This window comes from Danio rerio, chromosome 14 (genome assembly GCF_052040795.2).
Source record: "Danio rerio strain M-AB ecotype USA chromosome 14, GRCz13ab, whole genome shotgun sequence".
Taxonomy (NCBI): Eukaryota; Metazoa; Chordata; class Actinopteri; order Cypriniformes; family Danionidae; genus Danio; species Danio rerio.
The window spans coordinates 52929389-52934020 of NC_141034.1; the positions used below are offsets into that span (position 1 = coordinate 52929389).

Here is a 4632-nt window from a genome sequence, read left to right on the forward strand (position 1 = left end):
CATTCAATTAGCAATGCCTCAAGGACAGTAGAAACAGCTCCTTTAAATTACTGGAGATCATCTTTTTAATCAGGCTTATCCACATTTGCCCACTCTTCCGTTAGAAAGCTCTTTACACAGTAAATGAAAGCAGTAGTATACACTAACCGGCCACTTTATTAGGTACACCATACCAGGTTATACCCCTGTTTGCCTTCAGAACTGCCTTAATCATTCATGGCATATATTCAGCAAGGTACTGGAAATATTTCTCAGAGATTTTGCTCCATATTGACATGATAGCCTCGCAGTTGCTGCAGATTTGTCAGCTGCACATCTATGATGCGAATCATCACACCCCAAAGGTGCTCTATTGGATTGAGCTCTGGTGACTGTGGAGACCATTTGAGTACAGTGAACTCATTGTCATGTTCAAGAAACCAGTCTGAGATGATTCATTTGACATGGTGTGTTCTCCTGCTGGAAGTAGCCAGCAGAAGATGGGTACTCTGTGGTTAAAAAGGGATGGACATGGTCAGCAACAACACTCAGGTAGGCTGTGGTGTTGACACGATGCTCAACTGGTACTAATGGGTCCAAAGTGTGCCAAGAAAATATCCTCCACACCATTACACCACCACTACCAGCCTGGACCGTTGATACAAGGCAGGATAGCTGCATGATTTCATGTTGTTGACCCTACCAAATTTTGACCCTTTGAATGTTGCAATAAAAATCGAGAATCATCAGACCAGGCACCATTTTCCAATCTTCTATTGTCCAATTTTGGTGAGCCTGTGCAAATTCTAGCCTTAGTTTCCTGTTCTTATCTGACAGGAGTGGCACCCTGTTCTGCTGCTGTAGCCCATCTGCCCCAAGGTTGGACGTTTAGAGATCTGCAGACCTCGGTTATAATGAGTGGTTATTTGAGTTACTGTTGCCTTTCTATCAGCTGGAACCAGTCTGGCCATTCTACTCTGACCTCTGGCATCAACAAGGCGTTTGCACCAACAGAACTGCTGTTCACTAGATATTTTTTTCTTTTTTCGATACATTCTCTGTAAACCCTAGAGATGGTTGTGCGTGAAAATCCCAGTAGATCAGCCGTTTCTAAACTACTCAGACCAGCCAGTCTGGCACCAACAACCATGCCACGTCACTTAAAACACCTTTCTTCCCCATTCTGATGCTCGGTTCGAACTGCAGCAGCTCGTCTTGACCACGTCTACATGCCTAGATGCATTGAGTTGCTGCCATTTGATTGGCTAATTAGAAATTTGTGCTCACAAGCAGTTGGACACGTGTACCTAATAAAGTGGCCGGTGAGTAGTTTATTACATGATTAAGTAGTTTCAACATTAATTCAATTAATATGTTATCTTTTAATGATCATTTTTAGAACCATCTGCTTGTTTTCACGGCACATTTAGTTATTGAATAAATGTAAAAAACGATTAACAAACATGTGCAGCTGATGATGCTTTTTTCTACCAGCGTTGATTTGATCAGAAACATGTTTTGACGTGTTTTGCTTGGCGCTTCTGTTTTTAGCTGTCTGCACCTCTGCTTTTCATTATGCCATACATATGTCATGTTTTTCATTAAAGTTCCACTCTGCAATTGCCAGGAACATGGCTATTTTAATGGATGTTCACATGCCCTTAATTAGAGATACTCCGGGGGTAATTGAATGCCCAAATGACACCTCTGGCCTATTAGAATTCATTAATGTGTTGTGATTAGCATTCGCAGCGCTCCCCGGAGGCATTTTGAGCAGAGATCATTTTGAAGCAGGAGGTCTGGATCACACATTTCAAAGACGCTATATACTGCAAATCTTGATTGTAAGTGTCACGACTGCATTGCTTACTCACGCAAAACGAAACCTCTTCGCCTGCATTTATACAGCATGGTTTAAGTGACACAATTCTGAGTTTTTGTCACAGATTTGATATGGCCCACGTACAGTTGAAGTTAAAATTATAAGCCCTCCTGTGAATTTTTTTTTCAAATATTTCTCAAATGATGTTACACAGAGCCAGGGCATTTTTACAGTATTTCCTATATTTTTTTTCTTCTAGAAAAAGTCTTGTCTATTTTATTTGGCTAGAATAAAAACAGTTTTACTTTTTTTTGCCCCCTCAAGCAATCTTTTTTCCAATCATCTACAGAGCAAACCACCGTCATATAAAGACTTGCCTGATCACTAAGGGTGTCACGATCCTCCAAATCTTCGATTCGATTACATTTTCGATTCTAAAGGCACGATTCGATTTTTGATTATGAATAATTAATTAATTAATGACCAATTAATTATTTGTAGCCTACCGTTTAAACTACCTGACCTGCATGGTCTTTGTTTTACCCATAAACAAATCATACAGTAAATGAATAAAGGCAAGATACACACATAATTACCACCTGTCAATCACTTTTTCTGCGGGACTCGTGAATAGGCAGTGATCTGTGTCGTTATAATGGCGTCGGTAAAAAAGACGCACAACCAACAGGAACCAGCCAACAGTATCTGAGGTGTTCGATAAAATGATTAAGTACAAGTGAGTGAAAGATTGAAGCAGTCCTCTGACTGCCTGGACCTGCTGTCTCGAGCGCATGGCTGTGTGTGCGTCTGTGTCTGTGTGGTCACGTGATGTGCATTTTCAGAGGTAGAGAGGAAGGAGGGCTGCTCAGAAATGCTACACGCCACTGTGGATGTCAAATCGTTGTCGTTCTAAAATGGCATTTAAAAACAAAGACAGTGTAAACAGGGCCTGAGTGTGTACTTTTCACGAACGAATTTGCAACGGGGGCGGGCGGAGGATCGTGATGCCGGTGTTGTCTATCGGACGAACCGTACGTAATACGTACATTGCAGAGCTTGCAGAACTGTGTTTTTTTTTGTCGACAACACGAACGTTGTCAACATAACTCACTGGAAATCCAAAATGCTTACACACCGGCGACTTCATTGAAAGAGGAGAGGGTTTAAGTTCTGTCGACTACTCTCTCAGAAATAAAGGTATGTCAGTTGTCATTGGGGTGGTACCTTTTCAGAAGTTACACATTTGTACTTGAAGGGTTCATATTGATACCTCAAAAGTAAATATTAGTACCTAGAAATTTTAAGACGAACACTTTTGTACTTTTTAGATACTAATATGTACCCTTGAAGTATTAATATGGACCTTTTAGATACAAATTTGTACCATATGTAAAGGTACCACCCCAGTGGTCAAGTGGTACACCCCACTTTTATTTCCTAGATTGTATGTTACCTTTGGTCGAAATCTGCGTATTTGTAGTAAAAAGCAAGAGATTGGCATTGATTGATTGATTGATTGATTGATTGATTGATTGATTGATTGATTGATTGATTGATTGATTGATTGATTGATTGATTGATTGATTGATGTGAATATCTGATCATTCCTGCATTGTCCAGATGGACACTAACTTTGTTAAAAGTGCAGTTTAACAAGCACTTCAACAAGCCAGTTTTTTCCCGCTTGGCAAGCCAAGCTGACGTGACATGGGGGCGTGGCAGCATCAACGATTCTATTTTTTGATTCGATGATCGAAATTGAGCATAAATTTCGATCGATTTCGATTAAAAAACGAAATCGTGACACCCCTACTGATCACCCTAACTTGCCTATTTAACCTAGTTAAGCCTTTGCATTGCACTTTAAGGGCTCCATTTAACTATCTAAACTGTAACTGTCTAAACTGTCTAAAGCACATGGCACAAAAGCATTAAGGGTGTGTATGAATCCACTTTTGCTATATTAAGGATGAATAAAATATGCTTTGCACTCCGGTGCATGGTCTAACAGTGTTGTGCTTATTCTTCTCATGAGTTATGGATGCGTTTTGAGCATAACGTGCAATCCGGTGCAATCCACAAAACATAGCAGCGCGTGACTGTCAGCTGACACGCTCCATGGTGATAAATAGACACTATTTCCCAAATAAATTCTAAACGTGATTTGAAGTGGAGCAAAAGTCTGGGTTTTGCATTTATGTTTGAACAGACAGACACACATAATTAATAATAACAACAACATCGAAACATGTAGATCTTAGTTGTTTTTTCAAACACAACTAATTGTGTCCTGACTGAGCATAAAAAGTTAGAAAAGCTATCGAATGCTTTTAATATAATGTTAGATGTGTGCATTTTTAAAGTGACACCACTATTATGTAATGTAATCAAACGAAAAATCGAAATGAGAGATTCATTCGCTGCTCTTTAATTAGAAAGTGTAAGTTATACAATGACAAAAAGGTTAATGGAACTTGATATTGGAGTTTGCATGTTCTCCCTGCGTTCGCGTGGGTTTCCTCTGAGTGCTTCGGTTTCCCCCACAGTCCAAAGACATGCGGTACAGGTGAATTGGGTAGTCTAAATTGTCCGTAGTGTATGAGTGTGTGTGAGAATGTGTGTGTGGATGTTTCCCAGAGATGGGTTGCGGCTGGAAGGGCATCCGCTGCGTAAAAATGTACAGGATAAGTTGGCGGTTCATTCCGCTGTGGCAACCCCAGATTAATAAAGGGACTAAGCCGACAAGAAAGTGAATGAATGAATGAAACTTGATTTTATTTCTTTATAATAGCTATTCATTTAAATAAGCTAAACTGTTTGGTAATTTATTT

At 39.9% G+C, this 4632-nt stretch overlaps 1 protein-coding gene and 1 long non-coding RNA gene across 5 annotated transcripts in view; one reads left to right on the top strand and one right to left on the bottom strand.

Moving 5' to 3' along the window:
- LOC147840923 (uncharacterized) overlaps window positions 1-4632 on the top strand; it is an 834865-nt gene that overhangs the window by 591123 nt on the left and 239110 nt on the right. The window lies entirely within an intron of this gene.
- LOC101884594 (A disintegrin and metalloproteinase with thrombospondin motifs 2) overlaps window positions 1-4632 on the bottom strand; it is a 487080-nt gene that overhangs the window by 172041 nt on the left and 310407 nt on the right. The window lies entirely within an intron of this gene.